Here is an 8,779-nt window from a genome sequence, read left to right on the forward strand (position 1 = left end):
GGAATGAAGTATCCACCCAGTGGTCATCCTTCTTGGTTTTCTTCTGTTTTGCATAATGTATCTTGGGTATTCTAAGTTTCTGTGCTAATATCCGCTTATCAGTGAGTGCATATCTAGTGACTTCTTTTGTGATTGGGTTACCTCACTAAGGATGATACCCTCTAGATACATCCATTTGCCCAAGAATTTCATAATCGAAGCTATTCACCATCTCATTCCAGTTATTCTCGATGACGCCTTCCCACTCCATCCCATCCAGGCTATTGTCTCTGGATCGAGAATCCTGACTGGCAGACATGATCCTTAGAATCTCAACAAGTGGGGATTATGGGATAGAGGAATTTTTCGATATTATAAATATTTTAAGCACAGTCATTTAAGCTTAAATTTCAGTGTTAGCCATCACAATGATCTTGTCTTTTCTTTTGAAATTGTCGTGTTCCATGGCAAAAATATTCACCAGCATTTTAAAGGGAACATAGACTTGCATTTACTACTGCTTTAGGGAACAAAGAAGTAAAGACATTTGTAGCATTCTAAACATAACCTACCGAAATTCTCTTATTCTTGATTAAATAAGCATATGCTTCTTCCTGTGCTAGAAGTCTCTCATAGTTGAGCCACATTCTGTGCTATCTTTTCTAGGACTCAATTTATAATTCTTAAATGAGGTGGTGCAATATGGCTTTTTATCTTTCTATCTTGAAGCAGGGAACACTTTGAGCAAGCATCTGTGACAATCATTCCCAAATCTGGAGGTATATCTATCTTTAAATTGCTAGGGGTTGTATAATGGGGAAAGGTAATCCTCTCCTGGAATTCCAACCATTACTTCCTGTCTCCGTCTACCTGCAAATGAGCTCAGGAGGTTGAATAATTTAGATGCTCTACTGCAATGGTGTGGGATGATGTTGCACCCATGTTTTTACAAGTCACCCCTGACCCACATTCTGAAAGTAAGATCAAGAAACTCATTGGTTCACCAAGTTGTCCTTTGGTTGGCTTGAAATTTGTTTTGTAGTCAGTGTTCTTCTGACCTGGGATGAGTGGATGTTTCTTTCTGCCTCCATAGGAACATTTAGCACACTGTGAGGCAAAAAAGAAAGCAGACACTTTGGAAATAATTGCCTTTCGATTTTTTTTGAAATAGGGTCTTGCCTTTTAGCTCAGTTTGGCACAGAATTTGTGATTTTCCTGACTCAGCCTCTGTAGTGTTGGAAACTCAGGCATGGATTGAGAGGACTGAATTAGACAGAGGCAGGCTGACTCCGTGATGGGCTGTAAACTGGCAGTTTGGGAGACTAGGCCTAAGGTTCTGTTTTCTGCAGATGAGAACCTCGATCTCACAACCAATCACAGCTAATCTGAAGATGCCTTGACATCCTAGAAAGTCCCCAGAGCCCTAACCAAAGACATGGACACCCACAGCCTTGGAGATAGAACCAACCAATCAAAGGAAAGAAAGATAAAAGTCATCTATTCATATCCTAACAGGCTTCAAATTGACACTGGAAAGCATGCTACTGGGTGTCCATTCCTGAATGGGGAGACACCTGCATGCGGGAAACTCTGCTAAATAAATGCTCATTACTTTTGCATATTATTTGAGTTTGGGGTATCATTTTTCAGCAAATCATGGACCTTAATAGAATCTATACTCCCAGCTAACTGTTTTTTTATAACAGACTTTCAATCCATCCTCTTGTTTCAGCCCTGTTGGGAGCTGCACTTTTCGTCACTTAATATTGCCAGTTTCTGACCTTTTTAGCAGCCTGAAGAGAAAATCAGATGTTTTACTGTTTTGTAACTGTCAGTCTAAGATTCCTGTTTCTCAGTTATTTAGTCAAAACATTCCATTTCCTTCCCAGCTACCAAAGTGTTTTGCTATTGTTTCCTATCCCAATCTGTTTCCTTTTATTTTATTTTTTTATTCGATATTTTCTATATACATTTCAAATGTTATGCCCGTTCCTGGTTTTCCCTTCAAAACACACTCTCCCCCTATTCCCTACCCCCTCCCTCTGCTCACCGACCCACCCACTCCTGCTTCCTGGCCCTGGCATTCCCCCACACTGGGGCATAAAGCCTTCACAGGACCAAGAGCCTCCCCTCCCATTGATGATCGATTAGGCCATCCTCTGCTACATATGCAGCTGGAGCCATGAGTCCCACCATGTATACTCTTTGGTTAGTGGATTAGTCCCAGGGAGCTCTAGGTGTACTGGTTAGTTCATATTGTTCCTCCTATGGGGCTGCAAACCCCTTCAGCTGCTTAGGTCCTTTCTCTAGTTCCTTCATTGGGGATCTGTGCTCAGTCCAATGGATGACTGTGAGCATCAACTTCTGCATTTGTCAGGCACTGACAGAACCTCTCATGTGAGAGCTATATCAGGCTCCTGTCAGCAAGCACTTGTTAGCATCCACAACAATGTCTGGGTTTGGTGATTGTATATAGGATGGATCCACAGGTGGGTAAGTCTCTGGACGGTCCTTACTTAAGTCTCTACTCCACACTTTGTCTCTGTAACTCCTTCCATCGCTATTATGTCCCCCCTTCTAAAAAGGTTAAAAGAAACCACACTTTGCTCTTCCTTCTTTTTAAGTTTCATGCGGTTTGTTAATTGTAATTTGGGTACTTTGAGCTTCTGGGCTAATATCCACTTATCAGTGAATGCATATCATGTGTGTTCTTGAGCTTCTGGGCTAATATCCACTTATCAGTGAATGCATATCATGTGTGTTCTTTTGTGATTGGGTTACCTCATTCAGGATGATATCCTCCAGATCTATCCATTTGCCTAAGAATTTCATAAATTCATTGTTTTTAATAGCTGAGTAATACTCCATTGTGAAAATGTACCGTATTTTCTGTATCTGTTCCTCTATTGAGAGACATGTGGGTTCTTTCCAGCTTCTGGCTATTATAAATAAGGCTGCTATGAACATAGTGGAACATGTGTCTTTCTTATGTGTTGGAACATCGTCTGGGTATTGCTGGTTTCTCAGGTAATACTATGTGCAATTTTCTGAGGAACTACCAAACTGATTGCCAGAGTTGTTGTACCAGTTTTCAATCCCACCAGCAATGGAAGAGTGTTCTCTTCCTCCAAATACTGGCCAGCATCTGCTGTCGTTTTGATCTTAGTGGTTCTGCTGGTTTGAGGTGAAATCTCAGGGTTGTTTTGATTTGCATTTCTCTGATAATTAACGATGTTGAACATTGTTTTAGGTGCTTCTCAGCCCTTCGGTATTCCTCAGTTGTGAATTCTTTGTTTAGCTCTGTACCCCATTTTTAATAGGTTTATTTGGTTTTCTGCAGTCTAACTTCTTGAGTTTTTTGTATACATTGGATATTAGCCCTCTATCAGATTTAGGATTGGTAAAGATCTTTTCCCAATCTGTTGGTTGACTTCCTGCTTTATTGACAGTGTCCTTTGCCTTAGAGAAGCTTCACAATTTTATGAGGTCCCATTTGTTGATGTTTCATCTTATAGCACAAACCATTGCTGTTCTGTTCAGGAATTTTGCCCCTGTGCCCATATCTTCAAGGCTCTTCCCCATTTCCTCCTTTATAAGTTTTAGTGTATCTAGTTTTATGTGGAGGTTCTTGATCCACTTGAACTTGATCTTTGTACAAGGAGATTAGAATGAATCAATTTTATTTCTTCTACATGCTAACTGGCAGTTGAGCCAGCACCATTTGTTGAAAATGCTGTCTTTTCCCCACTGAATGGTTTTAGCTCCTTTGCAAAGATCAAGTGACCATGGGTGTGTGGGTTCATTTCTGGGTCTTCAGTTCTATTCCATTGGTCTACCTGTCTGTCACTGTACCAGTTCCATGCAATTTTTATCACAATTGCTCTGTAGTACAACTTGAGGTCAGGGATGGTGATTCTACCAAAAGTTCTTTTACTGTTGAGAATAATTTTTGCTACCCTGGTTTTTTTGTTCTTCCAGATGAATTTGGAAATTGCACTTTCTAAATCTATGCAGAATTGAGTTGGAATTTAGATGGGGATTGTATTGACTCTGTAGATTGCTTTGGGCAAGATAGCCATTTTTATTATATTAATCCTGCCAATCCATGTGCATGGGAGATCTATCCATCTTCTGAGATCTTTGGTTACTTTCTTCAGAGACTTGAAGTTCTTATCATACAGATCTTTTACTTCCTTTGTTAGAATCACACCAAGGTATTTTATGTTATTTGTGACTATTGTGAAGGGTGTTGTTTTCCTAGTTTTTTTCTCAACTTGTTTATCCTTTATGTAGAGGAAGGCCACTGATTTGTTTGAGTTAATTTTATAGCCAGATACTTTGTTGAAGTTGTTTATCAGCTTTAGGAGTTCTTTGCTTCAATTTTTGGGGTCATTTAAGTATACAATCATATCATATGCAAATAGTGATATTTTGATTTCTTCCCTTCCAATTTGTATCCCTTTGATCTCCTTTTGTCTAATTGCTGTGGCTAGGACATCAAGTACTATATTGAATAGGTAGGGAAAGAGTGGGCAGCCTTGTATAGTTCCTGATTTCACTGGGATTGCTTCAAGTTTCTCTCCATTTACTTTGATGTTGGCTACTGGTTTGCTGTAAATTGCTTTTATCATGTTTAGGTATGGGCCTTGAATTCCCAATCTTTCTAAGACTTTTATCATGAAGGTGTGTTGTATTTTTGCAAATGCTTTCTCAGCATCTAAGGAGATGATCATATTGCTTTTTTCTTTGACTTTGTTTATATGGTGGATTATGTCGATGGATTTCCATATATTGAACCATCCCTGCATNCCTGGGATGAAGCCTACTTGATCATGATGGATGATCATTTTGATGTGCTCTTGGATTTGGCTTTCCAGAATTTTATTGAGTATTTTTGCATTGATATTCATGAGGAAAATTGGTCTGAGGTTCTCTTTCTTTGTTGGGTCTTTGTGTTGTTTAGGTATCAGAGTAATTGTGGTTTTATAGAAGGAATTGGGTAGAATAGCTTTGTTTTTATTTTATGGAACAGTTTGAGGGGTATTTGTATTAGGTCTTCTTTAAAAATCTGATAGAACTCTGCACTAAACCCATCTGGTCCTGGGCTTGTTTTTGTTTGGGAGACTATTAATGATTGTTTCTATTTCTTTAGGGGTTATGGGACTATATATATTGTTAATCTAATCCTGTTTTAACTTTGGTACCGGTATCTGTCTAGAAAATTTTTCATTTCATCCAGGTTTTCCAGTTTTGTTGATCATAGGCTTTTGCAGAAAGACTTGAAGAATTTTTTTTTTTTTTGGATTTCCTCAGTTTCTGTTGTTATGTCTCCCCTTTCACTTCTAATTTTGTTATTTAGGTTATTGTCTCTGTGCCCTTTAGTTAGTCTGGCTAAAGGTTTATCTATTTTGTTGATTTTATCAAAGAACCAGCTCCTGGTTTGGTTGATACTTTGTATAGTTTTTTTTGTTTACACTTGGTCGTTTTCAGCCCTGAGTTTGATTGTTTCCTGCTGTCTACTCCTTTAGAGTGAATTTGCTTACTTTTGCTCTAGAGCTTTCAGGTGTGTTTCAAGCTGTTAGTATACGCTTTCTCCAGTTTCTTTCTGAAGGCCCTCAGAGCTATGAGTTTTCCTCTTAGGACTGCTTGCATTGTGTCCCATAAGTTTGGATATGTTGTGGCTTCGTTTTCATTAAACTCTAAAAGTCTTTAATATCTTTATTTCTTCCTTGACAAAGATATCATTGAGTAGAGAGTTGTTCAATTTCAACATGTATGTGGGCTTTCTATTATTTATGTTGTTATTGAAGATCAGCCTTAGTCTGTGGTGGTCTGATAGGATGCACACAATTCTTTCAATCTCCTTGTATCTCTTGAGGCCTGTTTTCTGATGGATTACATGGTCAATTTTGGAGAAGGTACCATGAGGTGCTGAGAAGAAGGTATACCCTTTTGTTTTAGGATAAAATGTTCTATAGATAACTGTTAAGTCCATTTGTTTCATAACTTCTGTTAGTTTCACTGTGTCTCTGTTCAGTTTCTGTTTCCATGATCTGCCCATTGATGAGAGTGTACTATTGAAGTCTCCCACTATTAATGTGTTTGGTGCAATGTGTACTTTGAGCCTTTGTAAAGCTTCTTTTATGAATGTGGATGCCCTTGCATTTGGAGCATAAGAATTGAGATTTCATCTTGGTAGATTTTACCTTTGATGAGTAGGAATGTCCCCCCTTATCTTTTTTAATAACTGTGGGTTGAAAGTCAATTTTATTCCATATTACAATGGCTACTCCAGCTTGTTTCTTAGAACCATTTGCTTGGAAAATTGTTTACCAGTCTTTTACACTGATGTAATGTCTCTCTTTGTCACTGCAGTGGGTATTCTTTACTTTTCTTTTACTTTTTTTTCAGAATTTCTTTTTTTCCCAATTTTTATTAGGTATTTACTTCATTTACATTTTAAATGCTATCCCCAAAGTCCCCTATACCCTCCCCTCCCCGAACCCCTATCCACCCACTCCTCCTTCTTGGCCCTGGTGTTCCCCTGTACTGAGGCATATATACTTTGCAAAATCAAGGGGCCTCTCTTCCCAATGATGGCTGACTAGACCATCTTCTGCTATATATGCAGCTAGAGACCCGAGCTCTGGGGGTGCTGGTTAGTTCATATTGTTGTTCCACCTATAGTGTTGCAGACCCCTTCAGCTCCTTTGGTACTTTCTCTAGCTCCTCTATTGGGGGCCCTGTGTTCCATCTGCTAGCTGACTGTGAGCATTCACTTCTGTGTTTGCCAGGCACTGGCATAGCCTCACAAGAGATAGCTATATCAGGGTCCTTTCAGCAAAATCTTGCTGGCATGTGCAATAGTGTCTGCATTTGGTGGGTGATTATGGGATGGATCCCCAGTTGGGGTAGTCTCTGGATGGTCCTTCCCTTCGTCTTAGCTCCAAACTTTGTCTCTGTAACTCCTACAGTGGTATTTTGTTCCCTATTCTAAGGAGGAATGAAGTATCCACATGCTAAACCAGTACCATGCAGTTTTTATCACAATTGGTCTGTAGTACAGTTTTAAGTCAGGCATAGTGGCGGTGAGTTTTCTGTATGCAGCAAAATGTTGGGTCCTGTTTATGTAACCAGTCTGTTAGTCTGTGTCTTTTTAATGGGAAATTGAGTCCATTGATGTTAAGAGACATTTAGGAAAAATAATTGTTTCTTCCTGCTATTTTTATTGTTACAGTTTGAATTCTGTTCATGTGGCTATCTTCTTTTAGGTTTCGCGAAAGATTACTTTCTTGCTTTTTCTAGGGTGTAGTTTCCCTCCTTGTGTTGGAGTTTTCCCTTTAATATCCTTTAAAGTGCTGGATTTGTAGAAAGATATTGTTCAAATTTGGTTTTGTCATAGAACTTGGTTTCTCCATCTATGGTAATTGAGGATTTTTCTGGGTGTAGTAGCCTGGGCTGGCATTTGTGTTCTCTTAGGGTCTGTGTGACATCTGCCCAGGATCTTCTGACTTTTGTAGTCTCTGGCAAAATTTCTGGTGTAGTTCTGATAGGTCTGACTTTATATGTTACTTGGCCTTTTTCCCTTATTGCTTTTAATATTCTTTCTTTGTTTTCTGCATTTGCTGTTTTGGTTATTATGTGTCAGGAGAAAATTTTTTTTCTGTTCCAGTCTATTTGGAGTTCTGTAGGCTTCTTGTATGTCCGTGGTCTCTCTTTCTTTAGTTTGGGGAAGTTTTCTTCTGTAATTTTGTTGAAGATATTTGCTGGCCCTTTAAGTTGTTAATCTTCACTCTCTTCTATACCTATTATCCTTAGGTTTAATCTTCTCATTGTGTCCTGGCTCACCCAGGATCTTAGGATCACTGGTGAGAAGAACACAACATCTGTTTCAATACCACTAGGAGTGACTGGGACCAGCAGGAGCTAGGGAAGCAGGAACCCCACCTGACCAGTGGCTTGGTTTCTTCCAGTTGGAGCTGGTTTACCTTGGTTTTAAACTCAGTGCATAGCCCCACGGCCTCCAGAGGAAGTATCACTCCCAGGTCCTCTAACACTAGTAAGATCTTAGGATCCCCGGATCCCATGATCCCAGGAGATTGGTCACACCAGGATCTCAGGGTTTGTTTCCTTTCAGATTGATAACTTAAAAATGCATGCATTATCATGTTAGTAATTTGCATGTGACAGTAAATATGTATTCTCACTTACTGTTATTCATTACAAATAATCCTTACCATTTTGCATGATTTCTTAATACTTTTTAAATACAAGTGTAGAGCTCTGCCTGCAGAGCCACCGTGGATCCGAACCGGAGCGTGGGAAATCCTGAAAAGAGGAACAGGGCTGCAAAGGAAAAATTGGGCTCTGTCTAGTACATCCTGATCAAAGCCCATATTTTATTGTTGGAACTGGCTTAAATACAAAGAAGAGTTCCCAGCATGCCCCCAGAGTCTCCTGAAGTTGCCACGAAGTTCTCGCGATGATGGGGGGCAGTCTGGGCGACAGTGGGCGGTCTAGCGGCGGCGGTCCTGCGATGGCGGCGGTCCGGCGGTGGGCGGTCCGGCGGTGGGCGGTGACAGTGGGCGGTTCGAGGACGCTGTCCAGATCCAGGGTTCCAGGAAGAAACTCCCAACCTGTCTGCAAGAGGCGGAACACAAGGCTTAGAGGGAGGAGCCAACATACAAGAATTATGTAATCAGTTGAAACTTGTAGAAGTATTTTCATCCAGCAACATGGCTGGTCTGGTAAAATATCACACCCAAAGATATGATCTGGCTGGAATGCAGACTTACTTCAC

The 8,779-nt window shown here is 40.0% G+C and overlaps 1 pseudogene; it reads right to left on the reverse strand.

The window, feature by feature from the left end:
* The window catches only part of LOC110323632, a 1,918-nt pseudogene extending 1,620 nt beyond the window's left edge, over nucleotides 1-298 (reverse strand).
* Nucleotides 299-8,779: the final 8,481 nt, after the last annotated feature.

The sequence above is a fragment of the Mus pahari genome, chromosome 6 (assembly GCF_900095145.1).
Source record: "Mus pahari chromosome 6, PAHARI_EIJ_v1.1, whole genome shotgun sequence".
NCBI lineage: Eukaryota > Metazoa > Chordata > Mammalia > Rodentia > Muridae > Mus > Mus pahari.